The sequence below is a fragment of the Rutidosis leptorrhynchoides genome, chromosome 2 (genome assembly GCF_046630445.1).
Source record: "Rutidosis leptorrhynchoides isolate AG116_Rl617_1_P2 chromosome 2, CSIRO_AGI_Rlap_v1, whole genome shotgun sequence".
In the NCBI taxonomy this organism is placed as follows: domain Eukaryota; kingdom Viridiplantae; phylum Streptophyta; class Magnoliopsida; order Asterales; family Asteraceae; genus Rutidosis; species Rutidosis leptorrhynchoides.
Genome location: NC_092334.1, coordinates 393,477,928 through 393,487,238, shown reverse-complemented (window position 1 = coordinate 393,487,238; position 9,311 = coordinate 393,477,928).

Sequence of the window (9,311 nt, the reverse complement as noted above, 5' to 3'; positions counted from 1 at the left end):
TGGAATAGATTTGTTACCAATTTTCACGTAGCTGAAATGAAAAAAATTATCCAATCTTGTTTTACCCATAACTTCTTCATTTTAAATCCGTTTTGAGTGAATCAAATTGCTATGGTTTCATATTGAACTCTATTTTATGAATCTAAACAGAAAAAGTATAGGTTTATAGTCGGAAAAATAAGTTACAAGTCATTTTTGTAAAGGTAGTCATTTCAGTCGAAAGAACGACGTCTAGATGACCATTTTAGAAAACATACTTCCACTTTGAGTTTAACCATAATTTTTGGATATAGTTTCATGTTCATAATAAAAATCATTTTCTCAGAATAACAACTTTTAAATCAAAGTTTATCATAGTTTTTAATTAACTAACCCAAAACAGCCCGCGGTGTTACTACGACGGCGTAAATCCGGTTTTACGGTGTTTTTCGTGTTTCCAGGTTTTAAATCATTAAGTTAGCATATCATATAGATATAGAACATGTGTTTAGTTGATTTTAAAAGTCAAGTTAGAAGGATTAATTTTTGTTTGCGAACAAGTTTAGAATTAACTAAACTATGTTCTAGTGATTACAAGTTTAAACCTTCGAATAAGATAGCTTTATATGTATGAATCGAATGATGTTATGAACATCATTACTACCTTAAGTTCCTTGGATGAACCTACTGGAAAAGAGAAAAATGGATCTAGCTTCAATGGATCCTTGGATGGCTCAAAGTTCTTGAAGCAAAATCATGACACGAAAACAAGTTCAAGTAAGATCATCACTTGAAATAAGATTGTTATAGTTATAGAAATTGAACCAAAGTTTGAATATGATTATTACCTTGTATTAGAATGATAACCTACTGTAAGAAACAAAGATTTCTTGAGGTTGGATGATCACCTTACAAGATTGGAAGTGAGCTAGCAAACTTGAAAGTATTCTTGATTTTATGAAACTAGAACTTTTGGAATTTATGAAGAACACTTAGAACTTGAAGATAGAACTTGAGAGAGTTCAATTAGATGAAGAAAATTGAAGAATGAAAGTGTTTGTAGGTGTTTTTGGTCGTTGGTGTATGGATTAGATATAAAGGATATGTAATTTTGTTTTCATGTAAATAAGTCATGAATGATTACTCATATTTTTGTAATCTTATGAGATATTTCATGCTAGTTGCCAAATGATGGTTCCCACATGTGTTAGGTGACTCAAATGGGCTGCTAAGAGCTGATCATTGGAGTGTATATACCAATAGTACATACATCTAAAAGCTATGTATTGTACGAGTACGAATACGGGTGCATACGAGTAGAATTGTTGATGAAACTGAACGAGAATGTAATTGTAAGCATTTTTGTTAAGTAGAAGTATTTTGATAAGTGTATTGAAGTCTTTCAAAAGTGTATAAATACATATTAAAACACTTCATGTATATACATTTTAACTGAGTCGTTAAGTCATCGTTAGTCGTTACATGTAAGTGTTGTTTTGAAACCTTTAGGTTAACGATCTTGTTAAATGTTGTTAACCCAATGTTTATAATATCAAAAGAGATTTTAAATTATTATATTATCATGATATTATGATGTACGAATATCTCTTAATATGATATATATATATATTAAATGTCGTTACAACGATAAACGTTACATATATGTCTCGTTTCAAAATCATTAAGTTAGTAGTCTTGTTTTTACATATGTAGTTCATTGTTAATATAATTAATGATATGTTTACTTATCATAATATCATGTTAACTATATATATAACCATATATATGTCATCATATAGTTTTTTTTACAAGTTTTAACGTTCGTGAATCACCGGTCAACTTGGGTGGTCAATTGTCTATATGAAACCTATTTCAATTAATCAAGTCTTAACAAGTTTGATTGCTTAACATGTTGGAAACATTTAATCATGTAAACATCAATCTCAATTAATGTATATAAACATGGAAAAGTTCGGGTCACTACAGTACCTACCCGTTAAATAAATTTCGTCCCGAAATTTTAAGCTGTTGAAGGTGTTGACGAATCTTCTGGAAATAGATGCGGGTATTTCTTCTTCATCTGATCTTCACGCTCCCAGGTGAACTCGGGTCCTCTACGAGCATTCCATCGAACCTTAACAATTGGTATCTTGTTTTGCTTAAGTCTTTTAACCTCACGATCCATTATTTCGACGGGTTCTTCGATGAATTGGAGTTTTTCGTTGATTTGGATTTCATCTAACGGAATAGTGAGATCTTCTTTAGCAAAACATTTCTTCAAATTCGAGACGTGGAAAGTGTTATGTACAGCCGCGAGTTGTTGAGGTAACTCAAGTCGGTAAGCTACTGGTCCGACACGATCAATAATCTTGAATGGTCCAATATACCTTGGATTTAATTTCCCTCGTTTACCAAATCGAACAACGCCTTTCCAAGGTGAAACTTTAAGCATGACCATCTCTCCAATTTCAAATTCTATATCTTTTCTTTTAATGTCAGCGTAGCTCTTTTGTCGACTTTGGGCGGTTTTCAACCGTTGTTGAATTTGGATGATCTTCTCGGTAGTTTCTTGTATAATCTCCGGACCCGTAATCTGTCTATCCCCCACCTCACTCCAACAAATCGGAGACCTGCACTTTCTACCATAAAGTGCTTCAAACGGCGCCATCTCAATGCTTGAATGGTAGCTGTTGTTGTAGGAAAATTCTGCTAACGGTAGATGTCGATCCCAACTGTTTCCGAAATCAATAACACATGCTCGTAGCATGTCTTCAAGCGTTTGTATCGTCCTTTCGCTCTGCCCATCAGTTTGTGGATGATAGGCAGTACTCATGTCTAGACGAGTTCCTAATGCTTGCTGTAATGTCTGCCAGAATCTTGAAATAAATCTGCCATCCCTATCAGAGATAATAGAGATTGGTATTCCATGTCTGGAGACGACTTCCTTCAAATACAGTCGTGCTAACTTCTCCATCTTGTCATCTTCTCTTATTGGTAGGAAGTGTGCTGATTTGGTGAGACGATCAACTATTACCCAAATAGTATCAAAACCACTTGCAGTCCTTGGCAATTTAGTGATGAAATCCATGGTAATGTTTTCCCATTTCCATTCCGGGATTTCGGGTTGTTGAAGTAGACCTGATGGTTTCTGATGCTCAGCTTTGACCTTAGAACACGTCAAACATTCTCCTACGTATTTAGCAACATCGGCTTTCATACCCGGCCACCAAAAATGTTTCTTGAGATCCTTGTACATCTTCCCCGTTCCAGGATGTATTGAGTATCTGGTTTTATGAGCTTCTCTAAGTACCATTTCTCTCATATCTCCAAATTTTGGTACCCAAATCCTTTCAGCCCTATACCGGGTTCCGTCTTCCCGAATATTAAGATGCTTCTCCGATCCTTTGGGTATTTCATCCTTTAAATTTCCCTCTTTTAAAACTCCTTGTTGCGCCTCCTTTATTTGAGTAGTAATGTTATTATGAATCATTATATTCATAGATTTTACTCGAATGGGTTCTCTATCCTTCCTGCTCAAGGCATCGGCTACCACATTTGCCTTCCCCGGGTGGTAACGAATCTCAAAATCGTAATCATTCAATAATTCAATCCACCTACGCTGCCTCATATTCAGTTGTTTCTGATTAAATATGTGTTGAAGACTTTTGTGGTCGGTATATATAATACTTTTGACCCCATATAAGTAGTGCCTCCAAGTCTTTAATGCAAAAACAACCGCGCCTAATTCCAAATCATGCGTCGTATAATTTTGTTCGTGAATCTTCAATTGTCTGGACGCATAAGCAATCACCTTCGTTCGTTGCATTAATACACAACCGAGACCTTGCTTTGATGCATCACAATAAATCACAAAATCATCATTCCCTTCAGGCAATGACAATATAGGTGCCGTAGTTAGCTTTTTCTTCAATAACTGAAACGCTTTCTCTTGTTCATCATTCCATTCAAATTTCTTCCCTTTATGCGTTAATGCAGTCAAGGGTTTTGCTATTCTGGAAAAGTCTTGGATGAACCTTCTGTAGTAACCAGCTAGTCCTAAAAACTGGCGTATGTGTTTCGGAGTTTTCGGGGTTTCCCACTTTTCAACAGTTTCTATCTTTGCCGGATCCACCTTAATACCTTCTTTGTTCACTATGTGACCGAGGAATTGAACTTCTTCCAACCAAAATGCACACTTTGAAAACTTAGCGTACAATTCTTCCTTCCTCAATACTTCTAACACCTTTCTCAAATGTTCACCGTGTTCTTGGTCATTCTTTGAGTAAATAAGTATGTCATCAATGAAAACAATGACAAACTTGTCAAGGTATGGTCCACACACTCGGTTCATAAGGTCCATGAACACAGCTGGTGCATTAGTTAAACCAAACGGCATGACCATAAACTCGTAATGACCGTAACGTGTTCTGAAAGCAGTCTTTGGAATATCATCTTCTTTCACCCGCATTTGATGATACCCGGAACGTAAGTCAATCTTTGAATAAACAGACGAGCCTTGTAGTTGATCAAATAAGTCGTCGATTCTCGGTAGTGGGTAGCGGTTCTTGATGGTAAGTTTGTTCAACTCTCGGTAGTCGATACACAACCTGAATGTACCATCTTTCTTCTTGACAAACAAAACAGGAGCTCCCCACGGTGATGTGCTTGGTCGAATGAAACCACGCTCTAAAAGTTCTTGTAATTGGCTTTGCAGTTCTTTCATCTCGCTGGGTGCGAGTCTGTAAGGAGCACGAGCTATTGGTGCAGCTCCTGGTACAAGATCTATTTGAAATTCAACGGATCGATGTGGAGGTAATCCCGGTAATTCTTTCGGAAATACATCGGGAAATTCTTTTGCAATGGGAACATCATTGATGCTCTTTTCTTCAGTTTGTACTTTCTCGACGTGTGCTAGAACAGCATAGCAACCTTTTCTTATTAGTTTTTGTGCCTTCAAATTACTAATAAGATGTAGCTTCGTGTTGCCCTTTTCTCCGTACACCATTAAGGGTTTTCCTTTTTCTCGTATAATGCGAATTGCATTTTTGTAACAAACGATCTCCGCTTTCACTTCTTTCAACCAGTCCATACCGATTATCACATCAAAACTCCCTAACTCTACTGGTATCAAATCAATCTTAAATGTTTCGCTAACCAGTTTAATTTCTCGATTCCGACATATATTATCTGCTGAAATTAATTTACCATTTGCTAATTCGAGTAAAAATTTACTATCCAAAGGCGTCAATGGACACTTAATTTAGCACAAAAATCTCTACTCATATAGCTTCTATCCGCACCCGAATCAAATAAAACGTAAGCAGATTTATTGTCAATAAGAAACGTACCCGTAATAAGCTCCGGGTCTTCCTGTGCCTCTACCGCATTAATATTGAAAACTCTTCCACGGCCTTGTCCATTCGTGTTCTCCTGGTTCGGGCAATTTCTAATAATGTGGCCTGGTTTTCCACATTTATAACAAACTACATTGGCATAACTTGCTCCGACACTACTTGCTCCGCCATTACTCGTTCCGACACCATTTGTTCCTTTCGTTCTATTAACCCCTGGTCCGTAGACCTCACACTTCGCCGCGCTATGACCATTTCTTTTACACTTGTTGCAAAATTTGGTGCAGAACCCCGAGTGATTCTTTTCACACCTTTGGCATAGCTGCTTCTGATTGTTGTTGTTGTTGCGGTTATTATTGTTGTTGGGATGATTGTTGTAGTTGCTGTTGTTGTTATTGTTGTTGTTGGGCCGTTTGTTGTAGTTGCGATTGATGTTGCGATTGTTGGGATAATTGTTGCGATTATTGTTGTAATTGCTGTTGTTGTTGTATTGGTGATTCTTATCACCGTTTTCCTCCCACTTTCTTTTGACTTGCTTCACATTGGCCTCTTCAGCAGTCTGTTCTTTAATTCTTTCTTCAATCTGGTTCACTAGTTTGTGAGCCATTCTACATGCCTGTTGTATGGAGGCGGGCTCGTGTGAACTTATATCTTCTTGGATTCTTTCCGGTAATCCTTTCACAAACGCGTCGATCTTCTCTTCTTCATCTTCGAATGCTCCCGGACACAATAGGCACAATTCTGTGAATCGTCTTTCGTACGTGGTAATATCAAATCCTTGGGTTCGTAACCCTCTAAGTTCTGTCTTGAGCTTATTGACCTCGGTTCTGGGACGGTACTTCTCGTTCATCAAGTGCTTGAATGCTGACCACGATAGTGCGTACGCATCATCTTGTCCCACTTGCTCTAGATAGGTATTCCACCATGTTAACGCAGAACCTGTGAAGGTATGCGTAGCGTACTTCACTTTGTCCTCTTCAGTACACTTACTTATGGCAAACACCGATTCAACCTTCTCGGTCCACCGTTTCAATCCGATCGGTCCTTCGTTTCCATCAAATTCCAAAGGTTTGCAGGCAGTGAATTCTTTGTAGGTGCATCCTACACGATTTCCTGTACTGCTAGATCCAAGGTTATTGTTGGTATGTAGCGCAGCCTGTACTGCGGCTATGTTTGAAGCTAGAAAAGTACGGAATTCCTCTTCATTCATATTCACGGTGTGTCGAGTAGTCGGTGCCATTTCCTTCAAAATAGTTAAATGGAACAAGTTAATCATACAGAATATTAAGAGTAGTTAATAGTATTTCGTAGCATAATATGAACTCATTTATAAAAGCTTTTTCTTCATATTAGCGTTTTATAAGTTTAAATTCGGGTAGTACCTACCCGTTAAGTTCATACTTAGTAGCTAATATACAATTCAACTACTACAATTCTATATGAAAAACTGATTGTAATAATATTTCGCGTTCAAACTTTTATACAATATTTTACAAACTTACAATACCGCTTATTTTACATAAAGCATGAAATATAGCACACAATAACTTTGATACAAGATAGTTGTGAAGACAATTCTAGCTAGTACACAAGTCGTTCGGCAAAGGCAATAAAGACACGTAATTCATACGTCCAGAAACAAGTCATGCATTCTGGTTTTACTAGGACTACTTCCCATCCTTGGTCTTGTGCAACATAACCGTTATGGCCGTTGATAAGACAGCGTGTTGTAACGTCATCAAAGGGACGAGGGTTACGTAATGTCCAACAGTCCCGTAATAATCTAAAAACCTCATTTCTTACCCCAATTACCGACTCCGTCACTTGTGGAAACGTTTTGTTTAATAGTTGTAGCCCGATGTTCTTGTTCTCACTTTGGTGAGAAGCGAACATTACTAATCCGTAAGCATAACATGCTTCTTTATGTTGCATGTTAGCCGCTTTTTCTAAATCACGAAGTCCAATATTCGGATATATTGAGTCAAAATAATTTCTTAACCCGTTGCGTAAAATAGCATTTGGGTTCCCCGCAATATATGCGTCAAAGTAAACACATCGTAATTTATGGGTTTTCCAATGTGATATCCCCCATCTTTCAAACGAAAGTCTCTTATAAACCAAGACATTCTTGGAACGTTCTTCGAATGTCTTACAAACTGATCTCGCCTTAAATAGTTGTGCCGAAGAATTCTGGCCGACTCTAGACAAGATTTCATCAATCATGTCTCCGGGTAGGTCTCTTAAAATATTGGGTTGTCTATCCATTTTGTGTTTTTAAACTGTAAAATAGACAAGAGTTAGATTCATAAAAAAAATACTTATTAATACAAGCAATTTTTACATATATCATAAAGCATAAGAACACTATATTCCATATATTACACCACACGAATACAACTATCTTATTCCGACTCGCTCGTTTCTTCTTCTTCGGTTTTGGTTCGTTTTGCCAAGTTTCTAGGGATATATGATGTTCCCCTAATACGAGCCGTCGTTGTCCACATTGGTTTAGAAAAACCTGGTGGTTTAGAGGTTCCCGGGTCATTGTTACAACTTAAGGACTTTGGGGGTTGACGATACATATAAAGTTCATCGGGGTTGGAATTAGATTTCTCTATTTTTATGCCCTTTCCCTTATTATTTTCTTTTGCCTTTTTAAATTCAGTTGGGGTAATTTCTATAACATCATCGGAATTCTCTTCGAAATCCGATTCATCGGAGAATTGGTAATCCTCCCAATATTTTGCTTCCTTGGCGGAAACACCATTGACCATAATTAACTTTGGTCGGTTGGTTGAGGATTTTCTTTTACTTAACCGTTTTATTATTTCCCCCACCGGTTCTATTTCTTCATCCGGTTCCGATTCTTCTTCCGGTTCCGATTCTTCTTCCGGTTCCGACTCTTCTTCCGGTTCCTCTTCGGGAACTTGTGAATCAGTCCACAAATCATTCCAATTTACATTTGACTCTTCATTATTATTAGGTGAGTCAATGGGACTTGTTCTAGAGGTAGACATCTATCACATAATATCAAACACGTTAAGAGATTAATATATCACATAATATTCATATGTTAAAAATATATAGTTTCCAACAAAAATGTTAAGCAATCATTTTTAAAGAAAACACGGTCGAAGTCCAGACTCACTAATGCATCCTAACAAACTCGATAAGACACACTAATGCAAATTTTCTGGTTCTCTAAGACCAACGCTCTGATACCAACTGAAATGTCCCGTTCTTATTGATTAAAAACGTTCCATATTAATTGATTTCGTTGCGAGGTTTTGACCTCTATATGAGACATTTTTCAAAGACTGCATTCATTTTTAAACAAACCATAACCTTTATTTCATCAATAAAGGTTTAAAAAGCTTTACGTAGATTATCAAATAATGATAATCTAAAATATCCTGTTTACACACGACCATTACATAATGGTTTACAATACAAATATGTTACAACAAAAAAAGTTTCTTGAATGCAGTTTTTACACAATATCATACAAGCATGGACTCCAAATCTTGTCCTTATTTAAGTATGCGACAGTGGAAGCTCTTAATAATCACCTGAGAATAAACATGCTTAAAACGTCAACAAAAATGTTGGTGAGTTATAGGTTTAACCTATATATATCAAATCGTAACAATAGACCACAAGATTTCATATTTCAATACACATCCCATACATAGAGATAAAAATCATTCATATGATGAACACCTGGTAACCGACATTAACAAGATGCATATATATAAGAATATCCCCATCATTCCGGGACACCCTTCGGATATGATATAAATTTCGAAGTACTAAAGCATCCGGTACTTTGGATGGGGTTTGTTAGGCCCAATAGATCTATCTTTAGGATTCGCGTCAATTAGGGTGTCTGTTCCCTAATTCTTAGATTACCAGACTTAATAAAAAGGGGCATATTCGATTTCGATAATTCAACCATAGAATGTAGTTTCACGTACTTGTGTC